This window comes from Lycorma delicatula, chromosome 1, assembly GCF_047948215.1.
Source record: "Lycorma delicatula isolate Av1 chromosome 1, ASM4794821v1, whole genome shotgun sequence".
Lineage (NCBI taxonomy): Eukaryota > Metazoa > Arthropoda > Insecta > Hemiptera > Fulgoridae > Lycorma > Lycorma delicatula.
Genome location: NC_134455.1, coordinates 48,365,979 through 48,385,055, shown reverse-complemented (window position 1 = coordinate 48,385,055; position 19,077 = coordinate 48,365,979). Strand labels below are relative to the sequence as shown.

Below are 19,077 nucleotides of genomic sequence, written 5' to 3'. Positions count from 1 at the left end.
CGACAAAGGTGATCGACTGGGCTAAGGATACTAGGAGCGGCACATGGAGAACGAGGCGTATTCCGCTATTCATAGCTTTAGATGTAAAAAATTCATTCAGTTCTATCAAGTGGGAATCAATAAATAGGGCATTAGTGGAAAAAGATATCAGTCCTTATTTAAGAAGGCAGATAGGGGAATACCTCTCAAATAGAGAATGCTTGGTGGACACGCAGAGTGAGTGCCTACCTTTCAATATATATAGCGGTGTGCCACAGGGCTCTGTACTGGGACCCTTACTCTGGATACTGGCCTTTAAGGGATATTAAGACTAGACTATCAGGATGGGGTACAAGTAATTGCCTATGCCGATGACCTGGCGATACTAATCAAGGGTAAAACAACTGTCGATGTACAAGAGAGTGCTAACAACACGTTACGGACGATAGATAATTGGTTGAAAGAGAGGGGACTCCAGCTGGCAATAGAGAAATGTAAATATGTTATGTTCACAGAGAAGAGGATTTTAAACCGTCCGGCCATCCAAATTGGAAACCAACAAATAACAGAGGTCGAAAAGATTAAATACCTGGGTGTTACTTATGAGAAGAATTGCTGGTTCACCCAGCATATAATAGACATATGTGCCAAAGGTGAACAGATGACTAAGAATTTGAATATAATAATGTCTTCGCAGAGAGCTCCAAGCCCCTCTAAGCGGAGGGCGATAGTGTCCACAGTGACATCCATGATGTTATATTCAGTACCAGTGTGGTGGCACTCAGTCAGGGTTAAAAGAAATTTGAACAGACTGGTTAGTACTCATAGGAGGCTGTTGCTGGGGGTTGTTTCAGCTTACAGGACGGTCTCCTATGAGGCGTTGTGCGTGTTGTCTGGGGTGCCACCAATAGACTTAATGGCCCAAAATAGAGTCGAAAGGGCGCAAGGCCTCGAAGCAAATGAAGCAAAAGATAGACTTAGACATAGATGGCAGGAGGATGGACCAGCCAAACGCACGAAGGAGCTGATTCCAGATCTGGCACTATGGTTAGACAGGAAACATGGTGAGTTAAATTATCATATCACGCAGTTTTTTACAGGTCATGGCAATTTCAATGAGTACCTCCATCGTGTTGGAAGAAGGCCAGGTCCAGAATGTATGTACTGTGAGAGAATTGACAATGCAGAACACACATTTTTCTGCTGCGAGAGGTGGGCAATTAAAAGGAAGAACTGTGGCATAATAGGTATGAGCCCAGCAGAGGTCCTAGAGCACATGTTGAGGAGGGAAATAAACTGGAAGAAGGTTACGGAATTTATAGTAGCAGTATTAACAGAGAAGGATATAGATGAAAGGCGACTAGGTTACTAGTGTAGAATAGGGTAGGGTGGACAGCCTCAGTGGTGAGAGACGACACGCTGAGGTATGTCGTTCTCAATGATCCACTGAGGACTCCAAGGGTTTAGATAGGTTCTGATGAAGAAGAAGAGTAAGAAAAGACCCGGTGCCACGTTACGGCTATTCGAGGTATGTCGTGGTTACCAAATGGGCAAACAGAAAATCACTCAAAAGAGCTGACACCGGCGAGCCGACCTGCCATGCCGGACGTTCAGCCGGTAGTCGGGGAGGCTCGTTAGAGTTTACCAGACACTCCCCTGGGTGGCGCAATACCAACCAGTCGGACCGGCCCAGGGGAGTAGAGTGGAGGGAAAAAAAGAAGAAAAAAAAGGTTATTGTATCAATTTCTTTCTTAGGATTATTGGTTGTTTACTGTTTTTATTATATATGGGCAAGATTTTGTTTATGCGGGTTATTTTATGTTTATATGAGTTTAGTTCTCATGTAATATGTGTTTATAGATATTTTTTCTTCTCTTTTTTGCATTTATATTGCTAATTCTACAGTTTACATTTGCCTGTGGCTATTTTTTATTATAAAATTGTTCTGTATTTAAAAAAATTAAGAAATTAATTTTACGGGAGATGTTTATTTTTATTATTTTTATCCGTTAATGGTTGTTGTTATGGATTTAGTATTCGTTTTTCAACCCTTGCATTCCTGTCTGCTTCTGTCGTTATGTCTTCCACGTATGTGTAAACTGCAATTGGGAAAAAAATTGCACGTGGAGTCATTTATATGTTTTTAGCAAGTTTTTAACCGTTGATTTTTTTTTCATTCCTAAACATATTTAAAAAAAATAATTTTGAAGTTTACACCCAATCTTTGAATCAGGAAAAATCTGTTCAAATCCAAATCACGGATTGTGGAAAAATGCGTTTTTTTTTTAAAGCAGCTCGTAATCTATTTTATCGGTGTAATATTATATTAGTATAAATTTTTTTCCGTTTTTTTTTACCTGATGTGCCTTGTTGTTTTACTATTCCGACTTCATTGTAGGAAACATTCTAACTTTAAAAATAGATTTTACTATATATTAATGCAATTATCTATTTGTAATTAGCTTGATTCTTTTTCTTTTATTTTTTCATTTTATCTGTAATGTTTATTTTTTTCAGTAATTTTTAATTATTGAACGAATAATTCTATTTTTGCTTTTATTTATTGCAGGTATGTACGCCATGATTTCCTACTACTAATTGTTTTCGTATTAGCGAAAAAAGGTAAGAAAAATATACTTTGTTACCGATTGTGTTTTAATAATGAAGATCATGTCTTTAATATTACAGTATTAATGAAGATGTTTCGGTATGCTCTTTAAATACCAAATTCTAATTTAAAAAATTACCATCTTTATTACTTGTTTTACCACTAAAATTTTTTATTCAAAGCAGTGAAGGTCTTTATTTTAAGTAAAATTTTACGTTTACGTTACGTTGTTAATTCGTGAGTATTAAAGATTAAATTAAAGTTTTTATAATGCGAATTTTTTAAAAATATATATTTTATTTCTTACATCACGTGTACGCTTAAAGTGAACAATGAAATCTGTCGTGACTATTGTCCTTGAAACATAAAACATGGTCCACATGAAATAAATTTAAAAGTATCTTTTACCAAAAAAATACAAAATTAATGAAAAAAAGTATTACGTAACAATAATATTAATCTAACAAAGTTAATCTTCTAATGTTCTAAATTTTAGACGTTAATTTTTATACGTTAAGAGCATTTTTGCCCTTTATTTTATCTAGAAGGATTTTTTTATGGTCTGGAATTCAGAGTTCGATTTTGTGTTTTGAGTACCTGCTGATGCCTGATAGGGTGGGCTAGTATACAGAGAATGGATATTGATCTAAAGAATCCAAAAATATAAATCTTTGTTATTCTTAAGAATCTATTTTTTGTAAAATTCCATTTGGTATTTACAAAAACTATTTACCCTTTCGTCTTGCATTACGTGAAAATTCGTGAACGTTTCTTGTGCTATTATTTTTTCCCATTAGACGCAGTTTTTGTGAAAAATGTGGTTCTTTACTGTGCGAGGTACCACCTGAAGAAGTACCTGGTATTTTATTGTTAGCCGTTTAGTACTTCGATATTCTGTGAATTGAAAACAGTATGCCAATACCATAAAGCTTTTCTTTTACGCAGCTTGTATAATAGGTTAAGTTATTAACATTTAGGTTACAACTTTGTATTAAGCAATTGATATTATTATCGTACAATTTCTTTGATACTTTCCTCGTATACATTTAGTTTGATTGCTATTAAAAACAGATCTGCCTCTCCCCCTCACTCTCTGTGTGAGTGTGTGAGTTTTAAAGTAGTTAGAACTTTAATCGTAAAGCATGAGCCGTCAAACACGAAATACCGGTTTGCAAGCATATAAACACGTAAAATATATTTACAAAGAAAAAATATGGGGAAGGTGTTTTAAGAATTATGATTGCAATCTTCGTCTGTTGGGTGCAAGTTATAACATCTTTTGCCTTTGATAGCATTTAAATTGATTTGTACTATTATATTATTGCTGTTGTAGGATTAAAGTTCTTCATATACTATTACATAATTTACGATAGTTTTTATACATTTGCTAATTATTCTATATGTATGTATGTAAGTACAATTGTAGCGTTTTTAACTCAGATTTTGCTGATTTCGATTGTTAGGATCTGTCTAAATGACTATTCTAAATGCTGTTAAAAAGCAAATTTGATTTTATAGAACGCAGTAAAATGGGAACTGGCAATATTAATATCATATACGATTATATTAATTAATTCTCAAATTCTATTATGTAATTAGTACAAAACCGGACGTTTCCAAGATAAATTGGTGTTATTGTGCTACTTCCCACGAATTTACTCGTTATTTTATATAAATAAATTACAATTTCTCTACTTCTGTTTGTTTCCACGTACTGTTTTTCTCCTAAAATTCTACAACCACTGGGGGCAATCCCAACGGTTCTTTTATTACTGTCTATAGTGAAACTTGAGGATGATTTTAGGCGTAAATTTACCGGATAACTGTATTGGTTTAGCAGTAAAGTTTAACTAAAGAACGCTTTGTGTAAAAATCGAGTCAATCGTCCCCGTAATGACAGCGATGTTATAGAAAATTTTATCGTACCTTAATTACTGTAAATAAGCAAATAACGATTATTCGTTGCGAGCAGTGTCCATGTAATTAAATTTACACCATTAAACATTGCTAAGATACGATTTATTTTATTATCTTTGCTTTTTATACACAATTATTTGTTTTGATTTTCACGACTTAGGTTTTTTGTCAAAGTACACTTTTAAACAATTATATTAATAGGACATAAATGAATGGAAAAGCTTTGTTTCTATGGCTTTGTGTATGTTAGTTTATTTCGATTTGTCAGTTTTACTTTTAGAACGGGTTTACGAAGTATGAACGTAATTTGGTTTAATGAAACCTGACGAATAAGCTTAAAGCTAAGTGTAGCAAATTATGCGATAAAATCTTAGCAATATTTGTTATTTTCTCAAGTAGAATATTTACCTGTGAGCTTCCCCTCTGCAATAAAAATAAATTTTTAGTAATTACTCAGTTAGGATGTATTAAGTTTTTTTAATACGCTACAAAATAATTTCAATAAAATATAAAATTGGGGCAACTTTCCTAGGAAGTTGTCTTTTTTTTTAAACTGGTAATGCGTGTTCTACCCTCCTATTGGCGTAACTGTTTTTTTATCGTTGAATAGCTGAGAATGCATTTTATCAAACATTTTAAAGGCACGACAACCATAGCGCATAGAATTGCAAACAATTTACAGATTTTTTTAAAATTTCAAATGGGGCTCCATCCTTCATCATTAGGTTTTTATGATTTACTTGTGATCATATTAAACTCTTTCTTGGATCATTTATTCCGAGCGAAGTGAGGTGTGTGTTAATGAGAATTTTTTGTGTTTGTGACGTGGTTACAGCCAAACGCGTTTTTTCATTCTATGAAATTTTGCAGTTAGGTACCGAAATGACGTGTGTTTAACGATATTTCAAGCTGTGTATCATTTATAAACGGGGTTTTTTTCTTAGACGGTTTTAGTGTGTGCGTGACCGGTAAGATTTTCATCGACAAGCTTCCAACGCGTAGTATCCCTTCCGCTCATGATGTCACCTACCTCTGGCTTGACCTATCATTTCTTATCTACCTCAGCAACCGCGATTCATATGTCTTTACGTTTTATTCCTAAGTCCATTTCTCGTACAAAAAAAATTCATGATGAATAAAACTATATATATATATATATATCGACATAGTTGCTTAGTTCACTTATAATATTTCACTATATACAAAGGTCCGAATAACTGTAAACGATTCTTGAACAAATTTTGCTTAATAAATGAGCACTAGCACTGGCTTCTTCATCTGTAAACCGTCTTATCACGAATCTGTGCAACTTTAGCACTATAGTTAGTAGCGATTACTTGAATAATATGCACTTTGTTGGTCCCCTGGTTTAGTTTACTAGACCCATTTGGATAATTACTTTATATTTATTTACTGACCCCTGTTAGATAAATGTGTCTTTAAATAACTTATTAACGAGCGGCAAGGCATTGTCTGTGATAAACCGATGTTCTTTGTCAGTAAAATTTACTTATTTGTCGATTCCAGTAAACGGGTGATTGTAATCAACCAGAAGTTTTTTCTTGGAATATATTAGATGTTCAAAACTTAGCCACTCACTTTCACGCTTTTTGGTACCAAATCCTGCGTTTCTTTTACTAGGTGTGTATATTTTGATTTTATTTTCTGCTTTTGCATTATTTATTTTATTTTTAAATAAATTGTTGTGGTAATATCTTTTTTCATTCAGCTGTTACGATTTCTGTTACAAATTTTTCGTTTACGTGAAAAATGAGCTTATAACTAAACTTCATGTAATTTATTGAAATACTAGCACACGTGTTTCATTAATTACTCTGTAGTCGCTGATCGACAACTTATATGAAGGATAAATTATGATGTTCTAATCGGTTGATTTAACATTAGTCTCGGTCTAATTGGGTAGTTGTATCGGCCTTTCTTGTTGGAAATACTAACACTTGTGCATAAACAGCATTTCAGTAACTTGTTAACGACAAGCAACCGCTTCAAATTTTTTTATTAATAAAAAAAATTCTGTCAAGAAACAGTTGTAGTTGTTCCTTTCCGTCGGTAAGGAACAATAATTACAAACTTTTTGTGCGTTTTATATTCTTGAATACTAAATTCGTTGAGTGTTTAATGTGAGGATTGTATGTAATTATAGTAAGGCTGGAATCATAATATTGATTATTCTCATACTTGGAAGAAAGAAAAACGAGTACAAAATCATTTGCTTTTTTCATTTAATAATTTTTATATATACAGAGTGTTTAAGATTAGACTAGATATCAAATTGTTTGAGATTAGATATTAGTATATACTAATATTAATAATTATGCTTAGAAAATCAGTTAGTTAATATCATGTATTTATATTATGAAGATTTTTATTTTTGAATACTAAACACACTTAGACGTAACGTTTATCTTGATGTGTTGTTATCGGTTAAAATTATTGTTCTAATTTTCTAATACAACGAATTCATCGCATCCTCTTAAGCAGTACCTAACGATGATCCTGGAGATTAAAAAAAAATACATAACGCATATAATTGTTCGCTAAGACAAATATTTCTAAACTATTTAAACTGAGTAAGCTATTTGTATTTATTTAACTATCACGACAATAAAAGCTTCCTCTTTTAAAATAATTATTATGAAACAAAAGTTACAACAACTATTGCCATATTATATCGCAATAGAATTGATTTGTTGTTTTAGTGTATTAATATATTGAGAAATCTTGTTTTCAGCTCAGTGAGTGCCAGATTGAGTAAGTACGGAAAATGATTTTTGCTCGTTGACTAAAAGACATTGTAACTGAAGAAGGGCGATTTTTTCTCGGTTGATATAATTACAATTGTACTTGAGCTCAGAAACCAAAAGTTTTACTAATACACGAAATTTACATTTCGTGTATTATTTAACTTTGTAGCATTTGACAATTATAAAAAAAACTTGTGAGAAGCTTTTATTAGATAAAATTTCATTAATTCGGTGTAAGTGCAGCGTACGATGTAGCACTCTTATCGTATGGTTAGATTATAAGTGGAAATTAATCCCTCATAATCCAATTTTAGCCCTCATTTAACAAAATTAAAAATATAATTGTGGCTAATCCATCCATTGAGGTTGAAAGAGTCACCCCTATAAGGGAATCAAATTTGAAAAGATGCGATTTCATCAAAACAGAGTTGAACAGTTCGAAGCGGTGAGTGGTGCTGAACTTGCAGTTCTTGAGGTAGTTGACCCAAACGTTCTGGCTGAAGTAGTGTATCAGGTAGGCTCTCGGACGGGGGTCATCAAGGATGTGGTCTCGAGACGCAGAAGAGTGAATTGGTGGTCCTCAGAATTAACAGCACTAAGGAAGAGGTGTGTGACCAGCCGGCAACGTCTGCAGCGAGCGAATAGAAATGGTGAAGATGTAGAGGAGGAGATCTTCTGCGACCACTCAAGAGAGAATTTAGGAGTCAATAGTAATGGCCAAAAAAAAGAAATGTGAACAGTTGTGCGAGTCGGTCGATGACGACACGTAGGATGATGCCTAGCGCATCGTGACTAAGCGATTCGGTATGAGGCTGCTGATACTGTCAAAGGCTGATTTGATAAGAAAAGTAAGAGTTGTTTCTGCGAAGCAGGGGCACCTACAGGAAGGAGAGCGTGGCTGACAAAATTAGCCCGTTTACTTTTGTTGATTTAAATGAAGCTGTCCGTACGAGAAGGGGTGGTAAGAGCTCAGGTCCAGACGGGATTCCTCCGGAAGTTGTAGTGAACACTGTTAAGATGGAGCCAGGAAAAGTACTACAAGTCATGAACATGGTGCTAGTAAATGAACGGGTACCCGAAAGGTGGAAGGGTGCGAGGCTGACCGTGTTAAAAAAAAAGATGGACCTATTGGTGCACAGATGGCGTACAGGCCACTGTGTATGCTGGATTGTTACGCAAAACTCTTTGAGAAGATGCTTTCAGGAGGATAAGTGAAGGAGTGGAGGATCTGGCTGGTTACATCCAGATCAGTGTGGTTTCCGGATCGCACTTCAGCGATTGACGCCATAGAGTGCGTGAAGGGCACGGTGAAGTCAGCGGTAGATGGAACATGGTGAACGAGGAGAATATGTGCCGTGATGTTCTTTGACATTCGTAATGCTTTTAATGAAATACTGTAGGAAGTAATCTTTTGCGAGTTCCTAAACAGGAATATTCCAGCATACATAAGAAGAATATTTTAATAAAAGATATGCGATTGGGTCATCTGAAGATGGAGATATAAGGTTTCCGGCAGAAAGAGGTGTTCCTCAAGGATCAGTTCTAGGGCCGACTATATGGAATGTTGCATTTGATCGTATATCGAAACAGGATTATCCGGAGGAAGTCACGCCAGTGGCTTTCGCGGATGATTTAGCTTTGGTGTTAATGGCCAGGACGTAAGAGGAGCTGATGGCTACGGGAGAGGAGGCGGTAAATCTAGTGTGGAGGTAGCTTACTGCAAACGGGTTAAGGCTTGCCGAAGAAAAAGTAAAAGTGGTAGTCATGACTGGACTTTGGAGGTTGAAACCACTTAGCTTCCGGGTGGGCGATATGTTTGTCTACCCTAGCCCGGCAGCTAGATATCTGAGGATTTGGATGGATAGACATATAGATCCTTCTCCATTCATGTAGAAGAAGCCACAAGAAAGGGAGATAGTGGTCCAAGCGCAGATATGACTGATGAGTAATAGGGACGGACCGAGGACGGCTAAGCGGAGGCTACTAACTAGCGAATACTCGTCAGTAGTGCTCTATAGAGTGTCAGTCTGTGTGAGCGCATTGGATAAGGCCCGTGACAGGAAGAGATTGATAAGCCAACAGCGGAGGCTCAATCTGACAGTGATTTCCGGGTACCGGCGATAGGAGCAGAGGCGGCATCGGTAATAGCAGGAATACCTCCTTTTGACTTACAGGAGAAAATGAGATACTTAATAGCAGTGGGGGGTGAAAAGGAAGCAGCTTTTGAAGAAATGTACAGTAACTGGAGTGAAAGGTGGAATATGGCAACGACAGGGAGGTGAACCCAACTCATTAGGGAAGTAAGGAACGGGGTAGAGAGGAAGCATTGTGACATCATCTGTGAACTCTCGCAGTTTCTTTCTGGACCTGGATGCTTCCAGGACTACCTATATCGGATAAATAGCAGTAATACTAGAGCCTGCTACTACCGTGGGGAACAGGACACTGCTGATCATACAATATTTTCATGCCTAAGGTGGAGGGACATGAGGGCTGATATGATGAATCATGGTCCAGTAAATGCGGACAATGTAGTAATAGGTATGATGTTAAAAGACAGGAAAGCTTGGACGAGAATAACGGCAGTGGTGACTGCCATAATAAAAGCCAAGGAAGACGAGGAAAGAAATAGGCAAGTCGGGAGAAGATAGCACACCTGAGGCAGACGAACCGATGCCGGGTAGCAGTGGGCGGCAGGGGCTCTTCTGAGTCTTTGTTCGTCAATGGTCCCTCGGGGACCCCGCTTGGCCTATCCTAATTCGCCCATAAGAGTGCCCGGGTGATCGTGCAGGGTCTGTGCGCATACCATATGGATTATGTCCGGCCCCTGCGTGACTAGAAAGGGAGCTTTTTTGCGGGTCAGAGCCCAGCACTGCCTTCGGAGTGGGCTTGGCGGCTGCTGGTAGAGTTTTTCCTATCCTACGGGAAACAAAAAAAGGGCCTTTTTTTTGTAAACTATTTAAACATTAAATCTTGTTCCGCTAATTTTATTGTTGTAATCTTATTATCAACGATGCACTTTGATCTTAGTTGCTATCACTAGATCGAGTTTGGTTTCGCCTTCTAATTGCTCCACCTCTTAAAAGACGATAGCGAACGACCTTCTGTCTTGTACGTGTCTACACTTCTGTAGTGTGTGCAGTGCTGAGTAAAAGACAAGTTATACGTCTCGCAGTGTCATAATATTGCTGAGTCAAGGTTTACTTGCTTTTTTTCATTCACAATATTAATCCTTTCTACTACCTAATAGGTCGGTGGCTCAAGAGACAAAGAAGTAACGTACTATATTTATAAATATATAGGGTAAAATAATCTGCTATGCGTATTAATGCATGTGTAATAACAGAAAGCGCGACTACAGTAAAATAGACAGCTAACAAACGATATTCTCCACTTTTATTCGATCTTTTCAGGCATTCGTAATTTAACATTATGACAGTTCAATTGGCAATATTGTTTTCCGTAAGACCGAGTTTTTTCTAATCTTTACAAACACTATTACAAGAGAGAATATGAACTTTGCGGGAAGGCAAATTAAATCACTATATCTGTTATTTGCCGGTGTCGTGACAAGGAAACGAGCGCATTAAAACATAATTTTCAGTACAGACTTAGAACTTAGATTTCCGTCATTAATAGCTGAGAATAATTTTTATTTCAGACGCGTATGCTCTGTTTCATCTTAATTGTTTTTATAGTTGTATTATTTGTAACTTCTTTTGAAGTTCTATTTTATGCTCGGACAATTCATTACAGAAGAATGTTTAATTAATTAATATGATCGATTAAGGAAATAATGTGTTATGTATGAGTACATGTTTGGCGAGGAAAAATGACAATAAATCTGTTGATTGTTAGTGCAAGTGCGCTTCGATTCAGAAGAAAAAAAAACATTTTATGTAATTTATTTTTAATTTTATTATTATTATTATTATTGTTTTTTGTAAATTGTATCGCTATCCTTATTTTTTTCTATGTTATTTATAAATTATCAGTTTGTGTAAGGTTATTTGTAAGGTTCATTGAATATCTTTTACATATATATATTTTTTTCTCTGATGAGTGTTTTTCGTGTAACCTTTTAATGTTTTGACGAATCTGTTGACAATAATTTATTGTTAATTCTATTCTTAGATTTTGAACTATATTTAGAATTTTTTATTTTTGTAATATACGTTGAATTAATGGAAACTAATTGTTTTCTTTGCATGATTTTTAAATATATAATAATAATAATATTATTATTATCAGATGATTAATATTATTGTTTTGGTTGTTAAGAATGTTGACTTCCGCCATAATAATTGTTAATTACGGCTTCACAAACATGGTTATATGCAATTAAATTAATTATTATTATTATTGAAGTATCAGTTAATACAAAGTTAAAATGTGTGGTTTTTTTACCATAATTAATATATATATATATATATTATAATAATATATTGTTATTATAATTAATTATAAATTGCCTTATTATTATTATTATTATATATTATGTTAATGTTGTGTATGTGTGCGCGTGCATTTCGAATTTCATTGTAATATATAAAGTAGATAAACTATATGTAGCTGACTTACTTTGTAGGTTTCCAACAGTTTTTTTGACAGATTCAGTAATGAAAAGAATTGTATGGAATAATTTTTAAAAGAGGTTGAGAATAGGGTAGGAGCACATTTTTTTTACTGATATTATGAAGCAGATATTTAAGCTTTAAACTCATCCGCATATACTTCACTAACGTGGTAGTTTAGTAAAACGTTAGAAAATGCTTTTAATTACCGTGATTTCTCAACAGTTTTCTCATTCCGTTACATTAACGAACTGTAGAAAACGAGTTTTGTGTATAATTTATTATACACAAAACTAGAGCTATAAGCTCTATTGTTTTCTTTAAAGAATATCATTGAACAGCTATCAGAAATGGAATTCGTCCTATACCATTGTATGTTTTTTTTTCAGACATCAGAAACATTTTTTTTTCAGAAACATCAGTTTCTGTCATATCGACAGAAACTAATGTTATGTGATTCATAGATGAATCTTCAGTAAATTAATTCAACTATGTAATATTTACATAGTTTATGATTTCATAATAAAAGTTGTAAGAATGAGGAATCAGATTAACAATTTTCTCCCGAGTATTTAAATACTAATTTTACCTTTCTGAATTGAGCCGTTTTAAAATGTTTACGTCAAGAAAGTTTGATAATTACAATAACAATTTCGTTGTTTAAATCTTCTTGAGCGTTTACCGTGACGAATATTGTTTATCGTCGTTTAAAATCTTTGCAAATTGACTTATCTCTAGTAATGAGTGGTATAACTTTGAGATTTTTTGTTTATTTATTATTTACAAGTTTATATAAATTGTAATGATTGTAATATATATATAAATATTAAACTTCGTACGTTTTTATGAATTGTTTTAGCTGTGTAGATTTGTTTGTTTATATATATATATATAAAACTTGTGATAGGTATTTGCATCCTGCGAGTAATTACTTATTACTGATTAGAAAATGTTTATCTTAGAGAGAGATTCAGATGCTCTGTTTTACATTTTTGCATTATTGAAACATCAAGATTTCTTCAACACTTTGTGATCTACGCAAGGTGTTTTTAATATTCATTGAAAAATTAACGCATGCAATTGATTGGTATTGGTATACGGACCGTAAACAGTAAGTAATCTGTTTACGGTCCGACTGCAGTTCCCACTGCGGTAACTAGTTCAGTACTGTTTAGTGGTATTGACCGGTATAGTCGTTACATATAAAAAAAATGCCAACAGCAACGTTGCATCCGGCTTTTCTAACTTTGCCGGTGTTTGACCTTTGCTGAAGCAAGTTAAAAATTCTTACTGCACACCCATCAGTTTTTAGGATGCTATTTTCTGAGACGTCCCAGAAGTTGTGAAACCATCAGGGGTCAAGGGGAATGTTTTAATAGTCACCGAATTTCTTTTCACTGAATAGTAAATAAAAACCAATTACATAATTGCTAGGATAAATTTCTGTTACTCTATTACTAGATTTATACCGACTTTATTCAGAATATAATTTTCTCTTCCTTCAAGATGGCTGGATTTTCATTTTTATTCTCTTGAAATAACTTGTTTGCATTAATATTATTATTTATTCTTTCAAATAAATTGCGTATGCTATCCTTTATATTGAAAATTATTTTTTGTACGAGGAATTCTCGCTTTATTAAATATGAAAAATGATAAAGCAAAACTGTAATTTGAACGCGCTTAAGAAGTACTTCTTATAGATAAAAAAAATTCGTTCATCTTAGTTGATCACATGATGCACAATGCTGATGTACAATGCTTTATTAGTTACATGTTAATAAGTACGAATCAGTTTGCTAGTTATACGTTCGAAGTTTGGATTAACAACTAGCGTCGTTAGTTATACCTGTAGTAATAAACTACCTGTATCTTCTACTTTAGATTTTGGTTAATAAACCTGCCAATTTAATGTAGTCCTTTTATCAAGCCATTATTCCACCTTTTTTTCATACATGGCTGTTTTTCTGGAGAATTGTGCACAGTTGACCTTAGTTTAATAGTTGGTTATGTCTTACCATTAGCAAACTCGACAGTAAGATGTAAAAAAATAATGTTATATAAATTAAGCCGATCTATATTTTACAGAAATATTATCTCTTTTTTTACTGAAAGTTTATGTTCTACCTAAGCGCTACATTTTGTGCTAACAAAGATTTTTCTAAACCACCTAAGTAAAAAGTCGAAAATTAAATATTCTTAAATTTTCCCCTACACTCGGTAAATGTTAATAAAATTCTAATGCTATAAATGACCCGATAACTACTAAATAATTTTGAATAAAGTCGGATTCGTTTCATCCGGTCTGAATATATTTAGCGAAAAACAGTGTGATACTACTGCATGCATAATCCATCGGGAACCCACATTTTTCCATTTGGAAAAATTTTGTGTTTTTTGGTCTAATGGAGTTCTTAGAGTGCGAATGTCGAAATTGATTAAAAACCCGGTTGGTAATTTTTTAACCATATTTACCATATTCCCATTTATACGAGATGCGGCTATTAAATAACCAGAGTATTGCTGTAAAATATTTTATTTTAAATTTTTACATATTTAGTTATTTTCCCCTTCAATAGACACCACCCCTCTTCTATCCCTACAACGGTCCGTGCAAATTTTCTATTGTTCGAAACAGTGCCGGAAGTCTTCGACTGTGTGCTCTTTCATGACGCGTGCCGCTTTTTCTTTCACGGCTTCAACGGTCAGAGATCTAGTTCCTTTTAATGCAGAGTTGACCTTGGGGAACAGATAAGTCACAAGGTGCCACGTCAGGCGAAAAGGCGGACGGTCTAACACTGGGTTGTTATACTTGGCTAGAAACGTCTTCACAGACAATGCAGCGTGAGCCGGTGCGTTGTCCTTATGAAGACAACGCACGACTTGTTCTTTCACAATTCGGGTCGTTTTTTTCTTATTTTTTCACAAAGTTGAGCAAGGACCTTGAATAAAGACAGGAATAGTTAACCACGGTCAGATCGGACCAGATTGCCAATTTTTTCAACATTTTTATCCGTCTTTGACGTGGAAGGGCGACTCGGGCGAACATAATCTTCAGCGTCTTCTCGGAAACACTTAAACCGCTCAAATACCCGTTCACGTGATAAAGATTCATTGCCGTATACGTTTTTTTTTTAATGGATAGGTTTCAGTAACAGATTTTCCAAGTTTCATGTGAAATTTCACAATTCTTTGCTCTAATAAAACATTTATCATTTTTTAAAAAAAAACAAAAAAAATAGACGTTATCCAAACGAAGGCCACGGCCAGACTAATATGTATACAGAAACTGGAGTGGAAACAATCGAATGAGAAGGCTTCACACTACACAGCTGTCGGTCGTACGAATTTGGCGCATGCGCAGTTCTACTGTAGCAGCATTAGTCTCGTTATTTAATAGCTACACCTCGAATATATATATATATATATATATATATATATATATATATATATATACACAGAAAAATTACTATGCAACGAGTAATTGTAGTGTTTTTCTTCATTGGTATTGTATTACAGAAAGTTATAGCGTAACAAATTTACACATTAATTTATTTAGCAGATCTATTTTTTGCTTACCATCGCTTTAACACACACATTTTTAAATCAAATCGATATTAAAACTGGCGTAACAGAAGTGAATGGCTGGTTAATGACAGAAGAATATAACTTTAATTAAGTATAATTTACATTCGTAATTGGAAGACTGGTCTACTGAAATAAATTTTTATAAAAATGCAGAAAATATTACAATTGAATACTGAATACTTAAATCGACTTCCGAAAACCGTAGTCCCATTAATCGTTTAACTAATTCAATTACTTCTTTAAAGAACACACGAGAAGTATTAGTATCGTTATCTGACATCAGATTTCATTTTTCAAGTTTTTTGTGATCAAAATTGTTGATGTGATATTATCAGCGATCAGTTGCTATTTAAACAGTGTATTAAGGGAATTGATAACTAAAATTTAAATATATCTAGATTTGTTTTTAAAGAAAAACGTGAGTATTCAGCAGAAAATTGCAGTACATTAAATTTCGTAAGAATCTTTTTGGTAGTGATTGCCACCGACCTGATCATAATTGTTATTTTTGTCAGTTAAACAAAGAGACAAGCAGAAGAATGTCGGGTGTTCAGAAGTTTAAACGAAGCTGTTCAACGAAAAGATATAACTAATTTAAGAGACGTTAGTATGTCGTCAGCAAGAATGGTTTTACCTATAACAGGAAGTCCCACCTTACCTACACAAAAACGAGTAGTTTATTCATTTATTGGCGGATTACGTAGTCTGTATAATTGAAATCCTTGTAGTGAAAAACAATGAAACCTTTGAAATATAACTTATCGTATTGTACGTTGTAATTTACGTACTACATATGTATTTAATTTTCGCGTAACAAGCTTACGTTTAATAGCATAATAGTTGTCTATTTATTTCCTCTCCATTCAATAACAGATTTTTTTTTTAATATGGAATGTGACATCAACCGATTAACAAATATTATTATTACCGATTTAATTAGTGTGATAAACTTAAATAAAAAACTAATTTTTTACGCCTAAATTAACAAAAAAATGTGAACAGACTGCGTTACCAGTAATTAGAAAATCGCTGTTAAATTTGCTAATTGAATATAAGTGTAAAATACTTAAGGTAATAAATATGGTTGTCGGTTTGTAATCCTTTCCTGGTTTGTTTTTATAAGGTCATTTGTTTATCGATTACTCGTATAACCGGTTTTTATTTTCCAGAAACTAGTTTGCGTATCGAATCGGCCTTGAAAATATGAATAATAGTTTTTCATCGTTTTAAATTGTGAGGAAAAAATGTTATCACCGTTTATTTAAAAATTTAAGGTTGTCGTTGAACTACGGTTAATTTTGAAAAGTGTTTCAAAATTAATAATAGTGAGTAAATAGTAAATAAATGAAATTTAGTAGCAGGCATTTTATTTGTTCTGCGTAAGAGGTCGTTTATGTTGTGTAGAAGTGTGGAGTAAGGTAAACTGACGTAATTTTTTTATGATAGGCAGTTATTTTCTTGGTTCAGTCGAATTAAATGTACCTTCCTTATTCTATATTACTGTTTCCACTCGTACATTATTGTTACTACTCCTCATCCTTAGTTGAACTACGTGGGGTTAATGGATTTTTAATGCATTAACTTATATAAATTCGGCATACGTTCAAAAAAAGTCAAGTATTTAAAAGTTTTATTGTATTAGAAGTATTATTTAAAATTTAATTTATCAGAAAAGTACCGGGACGGATATAATATTTAAAAACTGAATATTCTCTAAAAAACGCAAATAAAAAATGTATACCTTATTAATTATAAAAATATTTTACTATGAATTTTACATTTTTTTCGGGATCTTGTTATCTTTTTGCATTTTTAAATGTCACGGTGATCCATCTGCAAAGTCATTTTCATATATTATAATCTGTCGAGAAAACCGACAGTTAATCGATAAATTCACAAGAGCCACAAATATAAAAACATTTAATTTTTTAATCTTCCTCTATGGATCTGTAATTTTGTACAGCAGTACAGTTTTTAAATTATTCATTAAAACATTTAACCGTTAGTCGTTTCTGTACTTTTTCATAATCAAAAATGTTAAATGCGATTAGATAACCTTCTTTTTCTTGATTTTTATATTTCTGCACATTAAATAGCTAATATCTTACAAACGAGCCTATTTATGGAGAAGGAGATTTGACCATCGTGCTGTTAAAACAAATTATAATTTGATTCTAGCTGGCCGATGGGATTTTAAAATTTACGGTAAAGTAGAATTTTTATAGTTCAGAAATTTTCATTTGTTTGCTTATTCTAGTCCCAATTATTTGTGCAAATGATTTCTTAACTATCTGTACAATTAAATAAAATGTAAATTAAATTTAATGTTAAATATACTGTTAAAAGATTAAATACAATATTAATATTCACATATCTTTTCATTGAAGAGTCTATGACCTACTTAAGTATATATATATATATATATATATTTAATTAAAAAGAAAAAAATATTTGCAGCCGTTAAAAGCTTGTTTCATTCACTTTATTTGCATAAATTAATTGGAAGTTAAATTTTCTTCATTTTCTAGTACTGGTTTTTTTTATTTTTTCGAAAATTTTATAATTATTTACGGTTGAATTAAAAGAAAAAATTATTAAGATTGAAGAATGGATAATCTTACCTTACATTAATTTTCTAGTGAGTTTATTGATGGAGTCATTAATTTCGGCTTTAAATTTCCATACATTTACAAAATACGAATTGCTTGTTCTTTTTTGCTAAAATTTGAAGCAAAGTTTTTGTTTTAACTCGAAGACAAAACGTGTTGTTTAATTTTTCAGAGCTTTTTTTTCAATTTCATCAGTAGAATCTTTCTTTAAATTACTTTATGGTACAATCTGAATGTAAAATATAAAATGTAGTACAATATGTCGTAGCTGTCCAAAAAATAATTTTTTTTGTAACCGTTCCAAGAAAAATACAGAGTTTATTGGTTATAAATAAAATTTTTATACGTATTTTTTTTCCACATGTTAGAACATTACATTTGTAATAATTCATTTGCGGCCTGAAGAACAGATTTTTGAAAGTAGTTCCTAACTATTTTTTTTGACGGGATGTTAAAGTATTATATGCACGAAAATTTTGATTTAATATCTAAAGAAGTAGATATTGCTGAAGTGTTGAAAGTCTTCTCACATTATTTATCCGTAAGAATAATGTCGTTATTTTTCTGTTTTAAATAATGCCACCTATCTGTGCTAAGATGACTGTATCAAATACTATTAATTTGCACTAATACGCGTCAAAATGAAAGTACGAATGTGTTTTATTTAGATTTTGTTTTTTGTCGTAATGTAGGCGGAAAAAGCGGGAAAAGTAAACTATAAACTACACAAAAATTCAGATGTTTAAGATACGATTTGGCTTGTTAAATCTATTGGTATTTAATCAGACGTTACATAATTTTTCTTCTTTAATCTTTATTATTATCATCGTCGTATTATTCAAATCGTATGTTTTTTCGATAATGTCTATTTATAGAATGTTGACCTCCAAACATCTTAATGATAACTCGAGTTGTCATTTTTGTGATTATCGAAGGATGTAATTTTATTTATATTTAAGATGTTGTATTTATTTTCGATATCTAGTTAGATAGTTTTTAATTTTAATTTCTTATTTAGTACAGTCTATCTGTAACGA

At 33.0% G+C, this 19,077-nt stretch overlaps 1 protein-coding gene across 3 annotated transcripts in view; it reads left to right on the top strand.

The window, feature by feature from the left end:
- The window catches only part of gus (splA/ryanodine receptor domain and SOCS box containing gustavus), a 507,417-nt gene that overhangs the window by 210,326 nt on the left and 278,014 nt on the right, over nt 1–19,077 (top strand). Inside the window, exon 2 of one of the 3 annotated variants that reach the window (XM_075354547.1) lies at nt 2,549–2,601. The exons of the other annotated variants lie outside the window; for them this stretch is intronic. The gene's annotated coding sequence lies outside the window, so the exon portion shown is untranslated. The remainder of the gene's footprint in view (nt 1–2,548; nt 2,602–19,077) is intronic. 3 annotated transcript variants of the gene reach the window in all.